This window comes from Crocodylus siamensis, chromosome 2, assembly GCF_052110815.1.
Source record: "Crocodylus siamensis isolate JL-2025a chromosome 2, ASM5211081v1, whole genome shotgun sequence".
NCBI classification, from domain to species: domain Eukaryota; kingdom Metazoa; phylum Chordata; order Crocodylia; family Crocodylidae; genus Crocodylus; species Crocodylus siamensis.
In genome coordinates this window covers 223756045-223780049 of record NC_143396.1, presented here as the reverse complement: position 1 = coordinate 223780049, position 24005 = coordinate 223756045, and the positions used below count along the sequence as shown (strand labels likewise).

At 44.9% G+C, this 24005-nt stretch overlaps 1 protein-coding gene and 1 pseudogene across 2 annotated transcripts in view; one reads left to right on the top strand and one right to left on the bottom strand.

The window, feature by feature from the left end:
* RAD51B (RAD51 paralog B) overlaps window positions 1-24005 on the bottom strand; it is a 665539-nt gene that overhangs the window by 401487 nt on the left and 240047 nt on the right. The window lies entirely within an intron of this gene.
* On the top strand, window positions 1786-2408 carry LOC149871772 (uncharacterized; annotated as a pseudogene).

Genomic DNA, 24005 nt, shown 5'->3' with positions numbered 1-24005 from the left:
AGACTGCAGGCCAAGAAAGCTGGTACAGAACAAGCCAGCCCTGCGGCTCAGGTGATTCACCGCATTGCATTGTAGTGTGCTTCTTAATTCAATAAAACTAGGAGTTGGTACAAATACAACGCGTCACCATTTCCAGGGCAAGTAATATATTGTACATGTTCATAGGCTTATTGTGCAAATACCAGTTAGTTACACATAAGTATGTATCTGCCTTGTAAACTTCAGGCCTATAACTCATCTGTCTTAGATATTTACACTGTCTTGTTATTGTAGCCTCTGATTGCCCTTCAATCTTTAATCTATTAATATTCACAGCACTCCTAGAGTGGATAAGAAAATGCTACTGTCCCCATTTCACAGCTGGTGAACTGAGATATGGAAAAGTTAAAGGACTTGCATGTGGTGACAAAGAAAATCTTTGGCAGGGCAGGGTCTTGAAGATATGTCTCCTAAATGCTAGATCAGCATCCTAATCAAGGGACTATATTCCCATCATAATTTATTTCTGAGAACTGACTGCTTAAGCAGATAAATTAGTTGATAGTGAAGCACATAAATTAGTTATCTGTGGAGGTAACTGACCAGTTACATGCCTACTGTCTGTGTCCATTCATATGATCTGATCTGTCCACACATCAGGTATTTGCATGCACACATTAAACGTGCAAACACATGTACAAACCTAGTCTTATCTTTTTATTCTGCTTTTTTCCTATTCTTATCACATTTTGTAAAAATGGGTGACCCACTTGTGATTCAAACCAGGTCTAGGATAAGCAGGTGAACTGTGAAAAAACCCCAGCTTCATAATTAACCAACGTGCAATCAAAAAAGTCACCTCTCCCCTTGATAAAAAGTGGGAGGGAAACCTCAAAGTCTGGTATCCAAGTTTGGTTCAAAGAGTAGTTAGAAGTTTAGATGTTTACCTGATCTGGCCCAAATAAAAGGTTTGGTGATGTTGAAATATGTCTGAGTAACAATCTTGAAGAGCAAAGTCCTTTATTTATCAACAGAAAAGAAATGCCCAAGCAGCAGCACTTCAAGCTTCCCCACATGCCCTTGTCAGTGTGACTCAACCCTGATCCAAAGAGTCAACCTCTAGAGATGAGGAAGTAGTTTAATTCCTAGAGCCAGTTCAATCTTCAGCTATAAAATTTTCCTGAAGCAGCCAAACAAGGAAGCAATTTAGCACCTGCACTGGTAGGGAAACCTGGCCATGTCTGTATGTCCGCTTTACTGCAAACTAATTTGCTGCACAGTAAAGCATCACCATCTATGCATGCAGTGGTAGTAGGCCACAGTAACGTAATTAACTCTGCCATAAGATAATATTGTCAGGAACAAGTACTATTTTACAGTGGAGTAATTTACTGTGATTAAACGTACGTGTAGATGCTTACAGAGGGTATAAACTGCACCTGGTCAGCCCACCCAGCAGAGGGCCAGACTCCTGCCTGCCGCCTAGCCACACGGTGCCACGCTTCAGCACTCTTATGCCCCAGCCAACCCCTCCACTGCCTGCCGCCACCAGCTGGAGCCTGGGGCTGACCCCCCTGTGCCCCCTGCCAGCCTGGGCCTGCCCCCTGGACACCAAGCCACACTGCCAGCACCAGCCACAGCCTCACACCACTACCCACTGTCCCAGGCTGCCAACCCAAGCCTGATGCCAACTGCCACTACCCACCAGAGCATCCTTGAACCCTCTGCCACCCACCAAACCTGCTCTCAGCCACTGCCACGTCAGCCCCTGTAGGTGCTGACACCCAGGGATGGAGGCCCAACTGGATGCGCAAAGAGACCTCTGACCTCATTGCCATCTGAGGGGGATGTCGAGGTCCAGTGGCAGTTTGCCTGTGCTACCAGGGCCAATGCCCGTATATTCAAGGAGACTGGCAGGCAGAGACAGAAGTGCAGTCACTGGCAGTCCAGACAGCAGTACCAGGTAAAGGCCAAAGTCACCCTGAGGGTGCAATATATCTGTCCAGGACCAAAATAGGCAGTCTGGGGCTGCCCCCAGAACCATGCCTTTCCTCCGTGAACCTGAGAGGATCCTGGCCCCCATGGACTCTGGCAAGGCTGCTTACATGTTCTGCAGCATGGGGGGCCTGGAGAAGCCCAAGCCAGGGTCCGTGGGCCAGGAGGGCTCTGCAGGGAAAGGCAACTTGTGGCTCCCACACCAGCTCCTGGCATACTCTCTCACCTGAGCCTTAACTGGCAGCTCGGCCAGCCCAGGCCACCACCTTCCTTTGCTATTCCAGAGGTGTCCCACCAGCCAGAAGAGCAGAGTGGGGATGTCCCCTGCAGCCACCAGCTCCAACTCAGCATGGGAGGGGGCCACTGGCCAGCCACTCACCACACCTCACTGCCCCGGGATGTGTCAGCCAGTGAGGCCTCATCTCCATGGCTAGGGATATCACCTGACTGCTGGGAGGGGCTGCCACACCTGCCTGGTAAGCCCTGCACAGGGAGAAGGGCCAGGGGTCAGGGATGGGGCTATACAGCCATCCATATCAGCACCAGCTCACCAGCTGGCCCCCAAGCTGTATGCCTGGAGCCAGGGGCCCTGCATCGGGGGGGAGGAACCCTCTGCTCCCCTCTTTTCCTCGCCACGTGGCTGAGTTACTTTCGCAACATGCACGGAGGCAGGAGACAGTCCAAGGCTTTGATCACTCTGCAGACTCCCAGCTAGGAAGCCAGGGGCCAGTCAGATGCAGAGAAGAAACTCACTGATGGCAGCAGTGATCTCCTCCTCAGCCGCAGGGATTAAGCACAGGCAGAGATATCCCTCCAGGCGGCAGCGCACATTGTGGGGAAAACATGGGCTTGCCTGAGAAAGCCTCAAAGTTCAGGGCCCTGTGCCAGGTTCTCATCCATCCCAGAGAACCATCTTGATCAGCAGCAGGAGGGCATAGTGGGTCGGGCAGCCCTTGGAGTGCTCCAACAGCTTGTCGCAGAATACCCGTGCGATTCTGACAAGTGGTAGCTCCACACCAATAGCTGCTGGGAGGGGCCAGGCATGGCTAGGCCTGGGTAGGGTATGGGAAAGCAGGATGCATGCAGCAAGCAACCCACCTGCCCTCACTGTGGAAGCAGAAAGAGAAGGCTTGCCAGACAGCCACCTGTGGAAAGAGCCACCTGGACAAGTCACCATGGTCCCTGTGTGCCTGTCCATGCATGACCCCCAAAATGAGGGAGACCAGTGCACAGCCTCTGTACAGTGCTTGTTATCTCTTAAATTTTGCAAACTCTCACAATTAGCCTCTCTCTCCTTCCTCTGCAGAACTAGCTGCTGGACATGGGAGAAAAACACCTGCCGGTGGTATGGGAGATGGGGCCCCAAGGCTGTCTGTTCCCCACCTCCCCCCGACAGTTGTAAATAGACACCTATAAATCATTTCATGGAGATGAGGGTGCTTTATTGGTGGTGTGCACTGGGACTGTGGGGGTGACTGTTGCTGATGGAAATAAATTTTGGGGTTTCTTGAAAATTCTCTGAAGTGTACATGTTCTTGGTGTTGCACTGTGAGCCCAGGGTTTGTGGACAACTGCCTAGGTGCCCTACTGTGGGACACAGGGTGGTAGAGGAGGTGGTCTGCAAGCACCTCGCCGCTATGGTGCCCTAGCCACCATTGCCAGGTGGAGGGCAAGGAGTGTCCACAGTGCGCTGGGCACAGGCTTTCAGGACAGTGTCCTGGAGGGATGTGACAGCAGGCTGCAGACTGTGTGAAGCCAGAGAAGCAGGTGACTGGGGAACACAGTGAGGGGTAACCCTTTAAAGAATGGGACTGATGCCCAGGTGGTTGTGGCCAGTTGTTGCCAGCTATGGGCAGCTGTGGCTGGAGCTCCTCCTGGATGCAGTAGCGGGGCAGAGTAAGGCAGGAATGGCCCTGACTTAAACTGCTCCACCCTGGTTCAAATCGCTGCTGTCCCAGGCACACATGTAGACACTGTGCTTGGGAGTAGTTCACTCCAGCTCAAACTGCTCAGAAGTTTATTGCTCTGCATTAATTCCATGTGTAGCTGCACCCCACATTAATTATAAAATGGAGCAAAATAACAAAATCATTCCATAAAGGCCACAGTAAGAAACCCCACCAGTAGAGTTTCAGTCACTATCAACTTGGGTTGCATTTAACTTATTGACTTACAAGCAAAGGGCTATAAAATCCTATATAATTGCTTCAATCATCTAGTCTCTTTTCCTTCACACTGTCAGTAGTTTTGACCCACATCAGAGAGAACAGTTGAAAGGAACTGGTTAATATTTATGCTGTGAAAAATCCTTGTTCCAAGCCTCTACTATATTGCTTATTTTCTCAGACTCGCCCAGACCAGAGGTAAATATCAGTTTCACGGGCAAGGAAGGTGCCACAAAAGAAAATCATTAAAAACAACTAAAATACGATTACTGCTTTGTGCCTTCAACCATAAAGCCTGAAACTTGAGCAGAATTCATTTTTGTTTCTTTAATGAATTCCTCTGCTTCTGTCATGCAGCTAATTCACCACATTTCTTCCTACTCTGATTATTAAAAAGGAAAAACAGCCAGTATAAACATGAAAGAGCTGAAATTACTCCCTTCTGTGGCACCAGGATACTTTCCAAAACTGTCCTACAGGTACAGAATTACTAGGGAAATTTCTGATCCCTTGATGGAAAGGTCATGGAAAACTTGACATATATAACTGCTATCCAAATAGTCCCATTCTGCACCCAATGGAGTCTACGGCACAAGAACTTGAGGTCAGCTAAAAAGGAATTGCAACAGAGAAAACAAGAGAAGATCCCTACCTCCTGATAGTACAGAGACCAACCATTCTGCTTAGGGCCACAGTTCTTTCACCCATATCCCTCAAAACAACCATAGGATACACTAATTTCTTAACTCTCTGTAACCAATACCATTCATAAAGTGCATATTAACACTCAAAGGCTGGTGAATCAAATAAGCTTATGTTATTTCAAATTAAAAACCCCAACTCAGTGGGGGGGACATGGGCCCCTGGGGCCTCTGCCAGGCTGTACTCAGCAGCGGGAGCCCCCCACCCCAATGCACCCTTGGGCTGCGGAGAGTCCCAGACCTGGCTGGGCCATGGCCTGATGCCACATTCATCTGGCTGGAGGCGGGCACGGCTCAGTGCAGTAGTGGCACAAAAGTGGGGTCAGGCCCCGGCCCAGGCGGGTCTGGGAAGATCTGGTTATCCAGGGGAAATGGGGCAGGGGGGGGAACTCCTGCCACTGGGTGCAGCTCGGTGGACACCCTGGGGACCCATGCCCCCCCGCACCTGTGCTCGGGATGAGACAGCTGCTGCTGTGGGCTGCCCACTGTGCCCAGAGCACAGGTGGGGGAGCATGGGCCTCTGGCCCCACCACTAGGCTGCAGCCAGCAGTGGGAGCCTGCCACCCATGCACCCCTGGATGACCAGATCTTCCCAGACCTGGCTGGGCTGGGGCTGCCCCCACTTGAGTCCCCGCTGCTGAGCTGAGCCAAGCCATGTCTGCATGTGGCCAGCTGCAGCAGGACTTGAGGCGCAGCAGCAGCCGCCTCTGCTACCTCCACCTCCCCGGAGATGGGGCGGGAGTTCCCCCCCCCACACCTCTGAAGGAGCTACCTGGGCTCCAATCCTTCCACTACCTGGCTGGGCTGGGGTCCTACTTACCTTCCCCTGCTCCTAGCTGGGCCTCAATCTGGCTCCTGCCCCTTCCCTCCCCCACAGACTGACCTCCTGTGCCTGGGGAAGGCAGGTGTGCTCATGTGCATGTGCCCAGCTGTCCCCCCGGCCCAGGATCAAAGAGGCTCTGGGATCTACCTGTAGGTTGGGATCCCCAGATTGATGACCACTGCTCTAGAAAGTAAAAGCCTCTGGAATATGACTCCCCTCTTCTTTCCCAGTAAATTCCCAAACTGAGGATGATGGAAATCTAAGTGGAACACTAACTCAGTGGTGAACTATTTCTCCGGCTGTCCCACTCCAGTCAGACCCAATCAGGTCCCTTACAGCTGTTTCCTAAGTGTCTGATCTAAAGGCCACTGAAGTCTCTGGGTAGCTTTCCATTTACTTCACTGGACTTTATATCAGGCCAATAGCCCCTAACTCCAAAGAGGCTATTCTGGCAAACTTACATTAGGAAAATGTTTTAGAAACCTGCAGCAGAGTCAGGCTGGTGAAGAACTCATAACCAAAAGAACATAAAATCTGTAATTAACGTTGTTTATTGGGGTGTAATGTTTTAAAATGGTGCAGCTGTATAGTGTGTCCTTGCACAGTTATTCTGCTGGCTTTGGTAATGAACATGGCTTTGTCTACCTCAGGAGTGACCAGAGTCAGTAAAAGGTGTCTGGGTTGAAATTTAACTCTTCTATACACAAGCCAGGTCATAACGCTGGAAAACTAGAGATGTTGTAAGTCTAGGAAATCCCCATACTATTGGCTTGTTCAAAAGTCAGTCTGCAGTACACAAGTTGAAAAAAAAAAACATTATCTGGCCAACAGCAAACAGCAGTTGTGGATTGCTCAAGTGTTCTCAAAGTTTCAAAGCCAAAGATTAAAGTTATTATTACACAATCAAGATAACTTTACCACCCTGCCCCTCTGGGCAAATGTCTGCAAGTTTTCATCTGGAATAAAAAATTAACCAATATTTTCTTAACTACACCCTTGAAGTTTCAGTCTCCATTTAGCAAAGGAAACCAAACAAGGAAATACTGCTTGCTGTTTCACTGGCATGAAAGTTACCTTTCAGATGCTTTGTGGACTCAGTCCAGTACAACCTGGAAAAAAATACTGAACTAAAATACTGAGTAGTCACAATGAGTTTAGTTACTGATGCAAGAGACCTATACAATCTTCCAGGCCATCTTCCTACTAATGCAGGACTGTTCGTCATATATTTTCCGGTATTTTGTCTCTGCTAGTTTCAGAAGCTCCAGAAAATGTGGCTTTTACCACCAACTCATTTTACTGAACCTGGGACTTTCAGTTAGAGGCAAATGTATTAAACCTAGGCCTAAAAGATTCATGTTAAGTATTTTTACTCAATAGAACTGCTTTATATATCTAAAATCATTCAACATTTTTTCAGACCTTAAGTTAAAAGGGAGTATATGTATTAATAGTATTTTGTAACTCTCTAGGGTCCTCCATCCAAGAATCTCCAAGCACTTTACTAATTTAAAAAATCCATTTTCTTAACATCTACTGTAAAGTGGCCTTAGACCCATTTTATAGATTAAGACATTTGAGAGCAGGGAGTGAGTTTATTAGCCAAGGCTATGAAGGAAGTGTATGGCAAAACCAACAGCAGAACCCACATCTCCAAACTTTCACAGTTCTGTATTCTACCAAATAGAGCACAGACTTTCAACACAGATTGTGACTCCACCAACCTAGGGTTAGCAAACACATTCAAGGAACCAGGACCAACCTTTTTCCTGTTGTTAACACAAGGTCATAATATGGGAAAGACTGAGAACTATCAAATTAGATTATAATCTGGAGAGCGCAGTAAGCAGGTGAAACGCACTTTCAGATGATGTAACAGAATAAAGCAATATATATTTAAATAAATTCTGAACTATAAACACATTAAGCAGGCATCGATTTTGTGCTTGGGAATGCTTACAAGAATAATAAGGGCATTTTTCTCCTGTATTTACTGTGTTCTGAGGGGAAGGGTGCTGGCTTGGGGGGGGGGGGGAAGGAGGGTTGTTTTGTTTTGTTGTTTTCTTTGCATGGAAAAGACACGTTTGCCTCTCTTGATTCCACAAACACTATAGAGGGCTTAAATTGTCTTCATTTTTTTTCCAATATGAAGGGCTGTAAGAAGTATGTAGAATGAACTGCATCTTCTAGGATTCCATTTCCACTGTTAAATAGCTCCAAGAAAACACCTTTCATGACACCATCAAATACCCATTTTACCAGTGCTGAACCTTCACCATAGTGAATACCATTAAGGTTGTTTTTTTGTTTTTTAAAGATTAGTTTTCTTCCTCCCTTAAAAAACAGCCATCTTTCACCCCTTTAGCATAGGGGGCTAGTATATAGTGAGATACTCTACCATAAAAGATCCTAACCATTAAAATTTAATTAACACTGTGGAACACTTGTTTCCAAGGGCAGATTTTGACAAGTCCAAGTGCTTATTTCTGGCCTTGTGAGTTTACCAGATTTGGCCACCATGAAACAGTTTAATAGCTATTTATATCACTACACATTTGCAGACACTGGGCTGCACCAACAAATCTTTCTTTCTGGATACTCGCCAGTGGGAGTTTCAGAGAATAAAAGCTTTGGAAACAGGAAGAAATTCAGTCTCCCATAAGAGATATGCTGCCCTTAAAGGGCAGTGGCATGGACACCAGAACATTTAAGAATAGATTTCAAGAAATTATATGGTGCAAATATTGTCCAGAGCTATTCTTTAAAAGGAAACTTGGGCTGATCAGATGTTAAATAGATGAAATGGGATTATATCCCTTCAGTGCACCTTTCATTTCAATTAAACTGGTGCATTTTTCAGAGTTTCAATAATACCTTTCAGAGAGGCTTCCTGATATTTCACTTCATGAACCTGACTGCATCTTAAAATGGCTATTTCCATACAAAATAAAGAAGTCTTGATATGGAAAAGTTCCATATTCTCTTTTTATCTCTCTCTAACATTTTCAGTTTACAGATCAACAGATGCTTTTTAAATACTGACATTACTGCAAACTCCACCTGGGCTCCACCTCTCTGACATCATCAAAAATTATTGAGATTCTTAGTTGGGCCAGTTACTTTAAACCCACCACAAAAAAGAAAAGATCTTACATTGTTGCTCAACACAGAAGAGAATTAAGTAAACCTAACAGGAATATACTAATTAAGTTCACTATCACCTATGTCTCACAACACAGCCACCATCTTTCTAGCTAACTTGGGTTCCTGTTGGCACATACCAGCACTACTCCAAAAGTAGCTCAAAGGAGCACTCTTGAGAAACTTTAAAAAAAACAACTTGTTCCAGCCAGCTAAGAGACTAGTGTAAGCACAGACCTGATGCAGGTGCAAAGCTTTTCTCAAGTCCCTTTACTTTCAGGATGTTCAACCAAACTTTCCCATTCTCCCATGGACCTGAGTTTTAAACATACCACAGCCCTTGGAAGACTCACAAATAAGTGAAATGAGATAAGGAATGGCTAAAAAATGATTCTTTAAAGACAGAAGCTTTGGACATATGTGCGCTTCCTACCCTGTTAGCAAAAGGCCCAATTCTGCCATCCTTCCACACACAGGTTAGGGACAGAAGTTACACATAAACAGGTTTAAGTTATCAGAAACTGGTTTAAACCTGTAACAGAATACAAGGTCAGTGGATATGAATCAGTTTCAGAATGGCTGAAACTGGTTTAAGATAAACCTGGGTGAATGTAGTATCAGACTTAACTGATTTAGGTCAAACTAGTTTATGAAACTTCTGTCCCAGACCCCTTCCTAGTTCAAGTTAAATCAGAGTCCCACAGCATCCCAGCGCTGTGCTGTGCTGTGTGCTCCAGAGAGCAGAGCTAGCTCTGCCCCTCTGCTCTCTATCTGGAAGTTATGAGTGGCTCACTGGACCCACTGACTGGTTCGCTGCCTGCCCCCACCCCCAAGGCAAAACCCTGCTGGAGTCTGGGGCCAAGGAGGAGGGTTAAACTTCCCTTCCTCTGAGTACAGTGTTGCCCTACTTACTTAGCGTTGTCTGTGACTGTGGACTAAAAAAATCCAAGAGGCACCTGGAAACAGGAAGAAGAAATGATGAGCAACCCTGCAGAGTCCTGTTTCTGTAGTTCTGGACTGCAAATCCCAGAGGAAGAGGAAGAGGAAGAAGAGGAGGAAGTGAACACACAGACCATGCAGACTACATGTCCTGGCTTCTGGCATGAGCCACTGCAGGCATGTGGCTGCATTTCCTGAATCAGAAGTGAATGTCTGTTCATTGGCTTATTGGCTCAATCTTTGCAGCTTAGACTAACCTGCAAAGACTGAACCAACTGAGCTGCAGGCTTTTTGATGGTCTGTACTTAGCCACATTGAGCAATAGTTTATTTCACAAAGTAAGATTGCTAACAATATTCTTCAATGGGATGGCTCAGAAAGAGTAGTTACAATGAGTTCAAATCCTGAAGCATAATCACTAAGCATAATCAGGCTTTAAGCAAGCCATCAACCAACCAGTGGAAAGAATAAAATTATTCCTGGAAAAAGCTCTCTGGCTTCAACAGAGTTAAAAGAAGATTGTGTCTGGCACTGAGGGTATAGCTAAATTTGTTCTGTTTTCTGTTTCCATTTCAACCCTTTACAAGCACTTCATATAAATTAAATAAAAACATAAACTGAATAACCCATAATGTTCCAAAGCTCCCTTTTGTATGACATGAACACCTGCTTTTAGTCCCATTCAGGTTTCCATTCATGTACTGTATGTACAAAAAAGGTGTTTATGCCACTGAGTGAATAAGAATACTGAAATCAAACCAAAATGTAACCAAAAAAGTATGCAAAATATTGTATTCCCTATTTAAGGCAAAGTGCTTTCCAGCTCACTCTATATACACACCCCTTGCAATTGCACAATACTGTTGTTATTTGGAAATGATCACCTCCCCAACATAAAAATTCTACCTTAAGCCAACCGCACTAAACACATGCACGGCATTAAAAAGATTTACTATTTGCAGAGCAAAGCCAGGCAAAATTTAATCTAAAAGTCTCTCCCAAGCTCTCTTCTCCCAAATGCTTCCAGCTATTTAACAAGTTAAGTAGATGGCAGAGAATTCCCCAAATGCTGATTACATTTATTCTCTTCAAGATTCCCAGGATAAACCCAGATGATCTATGCACACATGCAGAGCGCTTTCATCTTTCCTAACTCTGGGATGAAATGCTGCATTTGATTTGGTTTTGGAAGAAGTCACAAAATACTCAGAGAATCCACATTCCTGCACTTTAATATTAACATTCTCAAAACAACATCCAGTCTTTGTTGTGAATTCTGACTAACTGGTGTCATTGGGTTGCAGGTGATAAAAATGCTGTAAGTGCTCAAAATCCAGTAATCTGCACATTATACCTAGCTAAAGCTTGGGACACATTTTTATGCTGTATTTCTTAGATGGGAATGCAAAGTATACAATATTACGAGTGAAGTATCCTTGCTTTAGGTTAAAGATAAAGCTGTTGGAGGTGCAGGGGGAAGAGATGGAACAGGGGACCAGGACAATGCCTATCAGGACAGACGAAGAGAACAGAAAAGGCTCACGGGCACCTCTGGTGATGAATACACTTTATATGTTTCCACTTGAAGGGCTTTTTGTATTTTGTGCATAGGAATACAAATAAGCCACCACAATATTTTGTACTGCCAAGACTTAACACACTACAAAGGTATGTATTTGCATAAGCAGGTTGTAGACAATTCTCAGAGCAAATCCTGCCTCCGGTAAACAGCCTGTGAGTCAGAGGGCAGGCTGTATATTGGTTTGATACGGCATTTTGCCCATGGTATGTGCCCCCATTTATCAGGCCAATTCTTTCATCAGATCAATTCCTTCCAAGGAAGGAAACGGGAAATGCCAACAGAGAGACAATAAGCAAAGTCCCATCATGAACAAAAAAGCGGAAAGCCCAGGAGCAGTTACGTAGGGCAGACAGGACAGTTTAATGAATTTTGCTTTTGTCATTCAAAAACATCAGACACTACTTAAGAAGTTCTCAGACACTGCTGTAGAAACATCCACCTAGCTGGCAACACCATCCTTCACAGCAGTATCAGATCTTTAAGCAATGCTTTTCAGCACCCAAAGAAAAGAAAACTTCCAGTTCACCCTTCAGAGTGCAGTACTGAGGCTAGATTTTGAAAAAGACCTGGACAGCTTTCTGACTAGTAACATTTGCTGATAGCATGATACAGTGGTAATAATAAAATATTATGCTTCAGGCATAAACTCCATGCTACAGTGATCAAGAAAGAACCCCCCTTGGCCTCAATATCCAACCAACACTGCACTTTCTCTCTCTCTCTCTCTCCTTTCTCTGAAAATTCAATTTGACCACTTGTAGAAGCAGTCTGCCAGATTTGACAGACCAACAACTAATCATTCCTTGTTCCTATGCTATTTTAAGTCAGAAAGCGGAAAATTAGAACTTAAAGTCTGACTTTAATTGCATAAAAGCCCTTACCCCTACATTTCCTAAACGATCATTGTAATCATGTATTTTGTTATTTGAATATACTATTGGGAAATACACTGCTGTTTGAATATACTGTTTTCATACTAGTTCAGCTCATTTGTAACAGTGTCAACATAACATTTTATGTGATGCCTGCATCCTGTACAATAAATGTGTTGTAGTCTGATCCTGTCACTGTCAAAACAGCATTAGGAGCAATCCTATGGTCAGACTCTGCCTACGTGCAGAAAGAGAAAAGCACCATGGCCACTAGCTCAAGATTAGAAAGATTACACACACTACAGTAGTTGCAGTGGTTAATCTGCTACTACACCTACAGTACCTGGGTGTAACTGTGCCCTTAACAACAATGTCAAGGTTGTATGCATTTAGCCATCCAAGACACCTGAAAAAGGCAAACAATTTCTGGCACTTCAAATTATCTCAGAGTCTGTTTAGAGCACGTGGGTATCCACAATGACTCAAAGGGAGTAGAAGAAGGTTGAGGTCACTCCACGGCCAGACATGACGACTTGGGGGGGGAAAAAAATATTTTAACTCCTTGTATCTTTTGAAGTCGTGTTCCTGGCAGGAACAAAACATCACAGCTCAATTAGTGCAAGTGAAACATGCTGGATTTTCCGCTCTAGTAAATCTTCAGCTAGACTACAGAATTTTTCAGAACAAATTTTCACCGTACCTGATTTACACTGATTCAGCAGAATCAAGTCTAGCGCCAACGGCTAGTAAAGAACAAAGTTCTGGCGGCTTTTGGCTTTTTGCCACCCTCTCAACTAAATCTCCTAGGTTGTAGCAGTGCCTTACCTACATTAGGGCTCCTCAAATTCCTTTGTGTAAACATGATCCTAGATTAACTCTATTATCCAATGAAGAGGCAACTACTGTGAAAACCTCCCCCACCCATCAACCCACCCATGTGCTCTACCTCTAATTTCAGAGGGAACCTTGGGAAAGGGTAGAGGGGAGGAAAAGAAGGCAGTTCAGTTTGCACAACCTATTAGTTTCCTTACAAGCTTTATCTACATCAAAGACTCATTTCCTCATAAAGCCATCATGTTTGCATGGATAAGCTGGCCATTACAAACAGAGAGATGTTGTTAGGAGAGTGATAAGAACAGGTTTCAGCTGAGGCTTAGAAATTTTGATGCGACAGATGATTCACACAGTGATTTCTGGGAAAGGGGACAAAAAGCACATTAAATAATTACTCTGAAAGTAAACTAAAAAGCAACAAGACTTTTTTCAGTTTATACAGTTAGGCAAGCCAATATTTTCTTCTGATATTCTTACTGCTACATCTTTAATAAACCTTAGAAACAGAGCTGCTCTACCTCTTTTTGAATTTTAAGGTGGAAAATTAAGTACTTCCAATTTTTACAGCACATACAAGAATTTTTGTTTTGTTCTTATCTGACTCTGGTAAAGATATAATGGATAAATAGCTGTATTTTGAAGATGAGCAGCTCCTGTACACACATACAAGGGAAATAATATTTAGAGTGTTTGTAAAACATATCTGGATCCTTCAGGATACTGAAACCTGTATAAATGTATATTATTATTAATTTTCAGATTAATATACTTGGTGAGATTTTGAATTCATTTCAACCATCATAAATCCAAAGTAACTGCAGTAAAGTAAATTGCAGAATTATCAAAGCTGAACTGGTTTCGTTATTTATTGCAACAAGATACCACATAACAATTTAGAGTAGAAAATCAAAAATACCATTGCCATGGGAGACTAAGAGAGAATTTAAGGAGGCATTATCATCAAAATTAAGCTAAACATCAAAGCTAATGCCTTTATTCTTATAGAAAGTGTCTTCGGGATCTTCACCAAGAATAGAATTTGTCCAAATGATACTGGCCTACTTGGCACCTGGCAGATGTTACATTTGTTGTGTGTTATATGTGAGCATCCTGCAACAAATTGTAAGATGCCAGATATTAAATCAGTTTATCTTTAAATTAAAATGGCACAAGAGCCACAAAGAAGCTGCTTATTGAACAGCAACTTCAGGGCACACAAGAATCCCATGATAATTTAAACATGTGGCCAGTTGGCATGTTATTTGTAACACCATACTTGCATATAAAAAAACCATTTCCTATCTCCCATTTAATAAAAGACATCTGATTGGGTTATTTTTGCATGTTTGTTTGTGTAATCTTAAGAAAACTAAATGTCTCATTGCCTATTAGGCATAAGAGAGCATAGCAACATTTGCATGCATGCCATTTAATTTTTTCTCGCCCAACACAAGAGAAATTCAAAGCGATCTGGAAAATAAAATGTTCTCCATATTAAAAGTGGATGCAAACTATTGCAGGCTGAGGTGTATGTTACAAATTAACAGGCAGTTTATTAGGTACTTTATAAATACCCTGTATCTACACCAGGATGATTACACATGGTGAGGTGAATAGCATATACTAGTCAGTCAGTACATATACAAAGCATATCCTGGCTGTTTGAAGTAAAGCTGTAGGCATGAGATTTTAATTTCCAGAAACTCTTCTTCTTTCTTTTTTTTAACTGAACATAGTAAATGACAGTCATTTCATAAAATGGCACAAATTTTTTATGAATACGAATTCTTACAGTAAGATTTCTGTTTCGAAAACATATGTTCTTATTCACTTCTAGCTAGTTAATGTCTTTGAATTAATCACTAGAAGGGTTCTTTTTAAAGGACATCTATTAGCACTCACAAGGGTACAGGGGCAACCTATACTGATGGGATGGAAGAATGGGAAGTGCAACAAAAGACCAGCCTGGCTAGACAGCAATGTCTTAAATGAACTGAAACTCAAAAAGCATGCATATAGAATAAACTTGATCACAGTAATGAGGAAGAGTGTAAGAGAATCACATGGACATGCAGACAGAAAATTAGGAAGGCCAAGGTATGATTTAAGATGCAGCTTGCAAGAAGTATAAAAGGCAACAGAAAGAGATTGTACAAGTATGTCAAGAGTAAAAGCAAGACCAGAGAAACCATATGTCCATCACAGAATGTGGATGGTAACATAGTTACAGATGATGTAGAGAGGGCTGAGGTATTTAATACCCTTTTTAATTCAGTCTTCATAAGTAAGGGAAGCTACCAGATGATGAGCACAGTTGGCAGCAAAGATACAGGAGACAAACAACCTAGAGCAATGAAAGAACAAGTTTGGGATTATTTAGAGAAGCTAGATACTTTCAAGTCATCAGGGCTGGATGCAATGAACCCTAGGGTGTGAAGGAATCTGCTGAGGTAAGGAGCCATTGGCTATCTTCTACAAGGTCAAGGTGAGGTCCCAGATGACAGGAAAAGGACAAATATAGTGCTCATCTTCAAGAAACAGAAGTAGGAAGAGCCAGGGAACTACAGAACAGTCACCCTGACTTAGATACCTAGAAAGACACTGGAGCAGGTCAAGAAATCTATTATGAAGTACCTAGAGAAGAACAAGATCAGGAACAGCAAGCATGGATTCACCAAGACCAAGTCATGCCTGACCAATTTGACTTTTTTCTATGATAAGGGGACAGACTCTGTGGATGTAGGGGGAGAACAGTGAATGTAATATACCTCAACTTTAAAAAGGTTTATGACACCATCTCCCATGGTACTCTCATTAACAAGCTAAGGAAATACAGCCTAAATTAAAGTAGTGCAAGGGGGATACATAATTGCTCAGATTATCATACTCACTGGGTACATCTACATGAGATGCTTTACTACACAGTTGACTAATTGACTGTGCGGTAAAGCCTCACTGTCTACACATGCAGATGCTTACTGTGCAGGCAATTAGTCAACTGCAATTGTGGAGCCAGGACTGGGAGCTGGCTGCTGCTGGGCGAGGGGACATTGTCCCAGCCGGACTCACAATCAGAGCCCACCCTGGCAGTAGGCAGCTCCCAGGGGCAGGAAGCAACCTACCAGACCCCACTGCAATTGCAGGGCCAGGCCAGGAGCTGTCTGCTGCTGGGGCAAGGGGACATTATCCCTGCCCAGAGCCCACCCTAGAAGCAGGCAGCTACTGGGGGCCAGGGAGCAATGTCCCAGCTCTACTCTCAGAGCTGGAGCCAGGACTTCCCTGCATGAGGAGAGTTCCCCGCACAGCCCAGAGCTGCCTGGAACCTGTCCCAAAACAGGACAGTTCCCAGCCAGCCCTGGACTATGTAAGGAAGTCTGCACATATAGCCCAGAGATGGCTGGGAACTGTCCTGTTTTGGGGCAGGTCCTGGCCAGCCTTGGGCTGCATGGAGAATCCCTACTAGTCACAGGGCTTGTCCTCATGTGCACAGGGTGGGAGAGCTCTGCAGCAACAGGAGTCTCCCAGTCTGTGTACACCAGAACCTCTCCCGGTAAGTACAGGGCCAGGAGACAGCTGCTGCTGTAGCCAGCAGAGCTCTCCTGAGCTTGTGCTAGTTGCCACCCCTGGGCTAGCACCCAAAGGGAGCCTGAATTTCCCTCTGACTGCTGCAGGGGGGGCAGAGCAGCATGGGAGCAGCCCTGTACCTGCCTGCTCCCACTGGGAGAAAATCCACTCCCTGGTAGGCTTACTGTGCAGTATTTTTACTGGGCAGTAAGCCTACTTTGAATTTACAGCACATGTAGATGCACCCAATGAGTAGTCATCAATGGCTTAATGTCTATTTGGGAGGAGGTATCAAGTGGGGTTCCCCAGATCTATCCTTGGTCCAGTACTATTTAATATCCTTGTTAATGATTTGGACAATGGGACTAAATGCACACACAGCAAATCTGCAGATGACACCAAATTGGGTGAAATTGTGGATACTCTGGAGGATGGGCCAGGAGTCTATAATTACCTGCAGAGTCTATTGAAATGGTCCATAATCAATCAGATAAGATTCAACAAGGACAAGTGCAAAGTCTTGCACTTGACATGGAATAAGTGCATAAATACAGACTATGGAATGAATGGATAGACTGCAATACTGCAGAGAAGGACCCAGGATTTACAGCAGAGCATAAACTGAATATATGCAAAAAAGTCAACAGCATACTGGGTTCATTGATGAAGGGTAACAGTGCTCCCTCACCCTGGCCATCCCAGACTGTATTGTGCAGGGCCATCCCTTGGGGCTGGTGAAAAACCGATGCAAAATACCCATTGAGCAGGTTGGCTTTTTCCTTGGTGTCAGTTGTCAGCTGACCCATATGGTTTAGCAGGGGTCCAACATTACCATTGGTTTTCCTCCAGCTCCCCACATATCTAAAAAAGGACTTTTTATTGTCCTTGATATGTGTAGCCAGCCTTGGCTTTCCTGGTTCACTCCCTACAGGTCCAGACCAGTGCAGAATACTCCTCCTTAGGGGTGGATCCAGCCTTCCATCCTTTATAGGTCTTCCTTTTTAGTCACAGGAGGTCCACTCGTTCCCTGTAGAGCCAAGGGGGTTGCTGTGCCCTTTTGCTGCCTTTCCTCTGAGATGGGATAAACATTGCTTGTACTTTCAGGATTGCTCCCCTGAGGAGCAACCACTCTTCCTGAACTCCCCTTCCCTTTGGGTCATGGTCCCTTAGGGCCTCGCCAACAAGCCTCCCGAGCTTGTCAAAGGCAGCTTTCCTGAAGTTGAGGAAAGCTGCTTTGCTGACTTGGCAGCTTTATGGCAGATGGTGAAGGTGATCAGCTCATGGTCACTGTCTCCCAGCTTCCCTTCGATCATTAGGTCACTGATTAAGTACCGCATTGCCAGTACCAGGTCAAGCAGTGCTTTCCCTCTCGTTGATCCATAGACTTCTTGAGTTAGATACAGCTCATCCACATACGAGGAAGTTTTGCAACCATTCGGATGTGGCCAAGTGCTCTTCCCACGAGATATCAGGGTAGTTGAAATCTCCCATGATGACCATACACTGGGAGTGTGCAGCCTCAGCTAGTTCCCTTGTGAATTCCTGGTCAAATTCTTGATCCTGACTAGGAGGTCTGTAGCACCATTGTGTCCCCTGTGCCATGTTCATCATGGATTTTAATCCAGAGAGTCTCCAATTATCGCCCCTGGGTGCCAATGTCAGCTTGCAGGGACGTGTAGCTTTCCTTGACAGAGCTACCCCGGCCTCCTACCCCTTTTGTCCACGCTATCTCTTCTGTACAAGTTATAGCCATCTATACCTGTGGCCAGTCATAGGTGGAGTCCCACCAGGTCTCTGTTACCCCTATGAGATCGTAATCCTTTTGGTCTGGCAGGAGGACCAGTTCCTCCTGTTTGTTCCCCAGGCTCCTGGCATTGGTGTACAGGCACGTAAGTGTCCCCTTGGGGGCCCTTGCCTTTCCTACAGATGGCTCTGTGGCTGGCATAGGCATGGGTTCCCTTGAGTGCCTTACCCTGCTGGGTTTACAAAAACTGCCCAGTGGGCTTGCAGTGACAGTACTCCCCGCATCCCCTGGTGGGCTCAGTTTAAGGCCCCGTGGAGCAGGTCACCAAATCTTCCTGAGAAAAGCCTCCTCCCCAGCAGAGTGAGGTGGAGGCTGTCTCTTCCCAGAAGCCCAGTGCCTCCCTCACCAAAGAGCAGGCTGTGATTGTGGAAGCCAAAGGCTTCATGATGACACCAGCGCCACAGTCCCTGGTTGACTACCTCAACCCATCTCTCCCTCCTCAGCCCATGACCCACAACTGGGAGGAGCGAGGAAAAGACCACCTGCACCCCCAACCCCCTAATTCTTAATTGTTCTATCTGAATCTTCACAGTACTGTAGCTCCAATTCAGGAAAGTATACCCCGCAGTCAAATGGTCTATTCAAATGCTTACAGATTAACTGAAATGGCAAACAAATATAGAAAAGGAGTACTATCTCATAAGCAACTTGGCTTATTTAGCCAAGAAAAGGAAGGCTGGAACATGGTAAGATTGCTGCCTATAAAACCATCAGAAAGTAAACACTAGAGAGGGAGAGGAGTTATTAAATCTAAAGGACAATACTGGCACAACAAAAGGGTATAAGCTTGCCATGACTTAAATTAAACTAGAAAGCAGAAGATTTATAACTATCAGAGAAATCAGGTTGTGGAATAGCCCTCAAATGGAAGTAGTGAGAATAATAAACCTAACTGTTTTTAAGATGGAGTTTAATACATTTCTGAAAAGGATTATACAATGCAGTTGCCTGAAAAATCTAGGAACTAGCAAAAGCTAGGAAATATACTCAACCCAGGGAGTTCCTCCTAATCCTTCTGCTTCACTGGCAGCTTCAGTGGCTTACATAAACTTAGTTGAGGGTTGCTGTCCAATTCCTAGTGGACAGATGTTGTGATCACAAAAAATAGCAACTCCTATTAGAATCTTCAGCAGAGAAGCCAAGAATTTACTTGGCTATGGAGAATAAATTCATCTGAACTGCCCTGACACACAACAACAGGGGAGGATGAGGAGGACTAGTATGGAGGAAGGGGAGGACCAGTACAAAGGGAGCCACAGGACACTGAACCAAGAGACACCCACAAGATCAGCCCAGGTATGTAGTAAAAATCCTATTAGACAGCAGTTTAAGGGGGTACCAGGGACAGCCACCAGGGGAATTAGGTGTATATACATAAATGCCAGAAGCAGAAACAAGCAGGAGGACCTAGAGCTCTTGCTAGCAAGCAACAACTTTGACCTAGTGGGACTAACTGAAACCTGGTGGGACTCTTCTCATGACTGGGTGGTGGGAATAGAGGGCTATAGGTTATATAGGAGAGATAGAGCAGGGAAAAAAGGGTGAGGGAGTTGTTCTCTATGTCAAAGAACAGTACACATCTTCCCTAATCCAATTAGGGTCAGAGGGTGGTCAAGCAGAGACTTTGTGGGTTAGGATCCAAGGGGCTCAGGGTGAAAGGGATCTGGTGGGGGGGTGGGTTTACTACAGGCCACCTCACCAAGATGACAAGCTAGACCAGGAATTTTCCAAGCAGCTCGAAGAGGCTGTGAGGTCTAGAGATATGGTAGTCATGGGGAACCTTAACTACCCAGACATATGCTAGGAGGAGCAGTCAGCTAGATCTAACTGCTCTCACAGGTTCTTAACCTGTATTCAGGACCTCCACCTAACAGGAGGTAAGGTGCCCCACCAGGGGCAACACCTTGCTCGACTTGGTATTGGCCACAGGGGATGACCTGATGGGGGACCTGCAGATTCAAGGCAACTTAGGGAACAGCAATCACCAAATGAAGGGCAGGCATTATCCCCAGCAGGGCATGGGTGCTGAACTTTAAAAAAGCTGACTTGAATAGACTCAAGGGATTGGTTAGCAGGGTGCTAGGAGCTAAGAACTTGGATGCATTGATGGTCCAGGATGGGTGGACATTCCTCAAGGAAACCATTCTTTGGCTCAGAGTGAGTCAATCCCATGGCAGAGGAAATGGGGCAAGGGGGCCAGGAAGTCCCTTTGGCTAACCAGGGCCATCCAAGATACCTTAAGGACTAAAAAAGAGGCATACAGGAAATGGAAGCAGGGGGTAGCTAGCAAAGAGGAGTATACTTCTTTGGCCTGCACCTGCAGGGAGCCAGTCAGGAAGGCCAAGGCAACTGTAGAACTCAGGCTAAAGTCAGGGATTAAGGACAATAAAAAGTCCTTTTTTAGGTACGCTGGGAGCAAAAAGAGGGTGTGGGGTAGCATAGGACCCATACAGGATGGGCAGGGGGGCTTAGTGACAGATAGCAGGGACAAGGCAGAGCTCTTCAATGAGTTTTTTGCCTCTGTCTTCTTAAATGGGAATCTAGATGAACCCTCAACATACATCACGGACACCAACAAAGAGAAATCAGCCAACCAATGGTCAGTGCCAACACAGTAAAAAAGTAGTTGGAGGGACTGGACGTATTCAGATCAGCAGGACCAGATGGACTCCATCCATGGATAATGAAGGAATTTGCGGGGGTCAAAGCTGATCCACTGGTAACGATATATGAGTGCTCATGGTGCTTAGGTCAGGTTCCGGAGGATTGGAAGAGGGCTAACTTCATCCCAATCTTGAAGAAGGGGAGGAAGGAGGACCCAGGGAACTATAGACCAGTCAGCCTTACCTCTATCCCTGGGAAAATCCTAGCAATATTATCAACGAGCACATGTGGGATCCCACTGGCTAATGTGATGCGGAGGGGTAACCAACATGGGTTTTTAGCAGGCAGGTCCTGCCTGACTAACCTAGTTTTCTTTTACGACAAGGCCACCAATTGTTTAGATGCAGGAGTCAAGGTGGATGTTATCTATCTGGACTTCAAGAAGGCCTTTGACAAGGTATCCTATACCATACTTATAAATAAACTGAGGAGATTTGCGTTGGATGATTACATGGTAGACTGGGTAGTAAATTGGCTCAAGGGTCACACTCAGAGGGTGGTAGCGGATAGGTCAGTATAATCCCGGAAAGATGTGAGCAGTGGAGTCCCTCAGGGCTCAGTTCTGGGGCCGGTGCTGTTCAACATCTTCATCAGTGATCTGGATGAGGGGGTGGGAAGCACCCTGTCCAAATCTGCAGACAACACAAAATTATAGGGTGCAGCTAACACCCTGGAAAGGAGAAACCATATCCAGGCCAACCTAGACAGGCTGAGGAAGTGGACAGAGAGCAACAGGATGCAATTCAATAAGGACATGTGCAAGGTGCTGCATTTAGGGAGGAAGAATTGCTATCATACCTACAGGCTACAGGGCAACCTTCTCAGCTCCACTGAGGCAGAAAAAGATCTTGGAGTCACTGTTGACTCCAGGATGAACATGAGTCGCCAATGTGATGAAGCAGTTGACAGAGCCAAATCGCATCTTGTTGTGTATCTGCAGGTGCTTCACAAACAGGTTCAGGGAAGTGATTCTCCCCCTCTATGCAGCACTAGTCAGACTGCAGCTGGAGTAGTGTCTAGTTCTGAACACCACAATTCAAGCAGGATGCGGACAACCTGGAGACGGTCGAAAGAAGAGCCACCCACCTGATTAGAGGCCTGCAGGGAAGGCCCTACGAGGAAAGGCTAAGGGAACTTAAGCTCTTCAGCCTCTCCAAGAGAAGGCTGAGAGGAGACCTTGTGGCGACATACAAATTCATAAGGGGAGAGCAACATGAAGTAGGCAACAATCTGTTCATCAGAGCACCCCCTGGAATGACAAGGAACAATGGTAATAAACTACTAGAGAGAAGGTTTAGGCTGGACATTAGGAGAAAGTTCTTCATGGTCAGGGTTGCCAGAATCTGGAATGGGCTCCCAAGGGAGGTAGTGCTTGCCCCACCCTTGGGGGTCTTCAGGAGGAGACTGGACAGGCCCCTGGCTGGGAACACATGACCCCAGGTTGGTGACTCTTTTCTTGCCTGACAGGGGCAGGTGGTTGGACTAGATGGCCCACTGAGGTCCCTTCCGACTCTATCAATCTATGAACAGGGCAGCCTGGGGAAGCATATTACTGCTGCAGATAATAGAAGCATTCTCTTGATAAAAAAGACATAATCATCTGGGACTGTTAACTTGCCATGTTTCAGCTAAAAGAGAACCAGATATGTCCATTGGTATCCCAAGGCATAGTAGATACTAGAGTTTTTCTGCATAAAGATGACAACAAATTATAGTGCATTTTACTTTAAAACAAACATTAAGCAGGAATTCTCAAATAACTGCAAAAATTTTCTCCCGTATTTTCTGGGTTTTTCTCCCGTATTTAACAAGGGTCTGAAAGATAAGATGTCTGAAAGCTATCAAAAGTTTCCTTTGTAAAGTCAACAAGATTCAGGCAATTGCTATTTCTCATCCATTCAAAATCTGGATTTCTGCCCAAATGCAACTTGGCCTGGGAAGTTATTTTCTTTCATTGTTCATAACGGTGATCAGAGAACAGATTTCTCTTGCTCCCTGGCCCATTACTAATTAAACTAGTACAGATGGGCATTACGTCCAAGCCTCCCCCCTGCAGCTGGAATAAAAAAGGATTCCAATCAGAGAAATATAAGTAAAGGTTTGTCAAGTAGACTTTTTTAGTAAGCCACACGTAGGAAACATACTTATCAGCTTTCCAATCCACCATCATCACTAATGGCTTCCATCTGCCCTTGATAGCTGTTTATATAGGTGGATTTGCCAGAAAAAGGAACACAGTACCTGCATATTAACCCAGAAGTTTCATTCTGAAACCTACTCAAATGTCTTAAAAACTGATAAGATGCCACAGAGATTTTCCTCAGAAGTGAGCAAACAAGCTACGATAAAGGCATGAGAAAGAGGGAGAGAGGCCACCAAGGTTAATAAGTAACAGGATAAAGTGTCTAACTTCTCTTTCACAATACAGGTCTGGCTACCTATGAGCACACCCAGTCAAACAAAAAAAGCCACTGCAAAAAAGGAAATGACATATGAGAGAAGAGTTAGAGAGGCATTCACAAGATTTCCAGTCTCTCAGTTATTTAGAGGTCTTCCCTGAAGGCAGAGTAGACAGGAATGTGTATAATTCTGCCTTTTCTCTTCTGTCTTTTGGAAGATGGTAGAACTAAGTATGTATATGCAAAAGGATGACCTGCCCTTTAAAGGCCTCAGGGCCAGGAATCAGTGACCTTGTTCAGTTAGCAATCACAATGGGAACTGCCCAGTGTTTCGTTGCAAAAAGGCTGAGGCAGCAGTAGGAGAAAGCTACTGGAGTTCAGACTTTGAAACCTGGTAGGAAAACACCATTTTGTTACATATTTTGACTAAGTCTTGTGTTGAAGAGTAAAACTCCGCCTCAAAAGGGGGTTGGGTGTGGCAGCGAGTCCTTGGCTTACAGAAAGAAGTCAGCTGCCTTACATGCAGACAAACAGTTCATTACA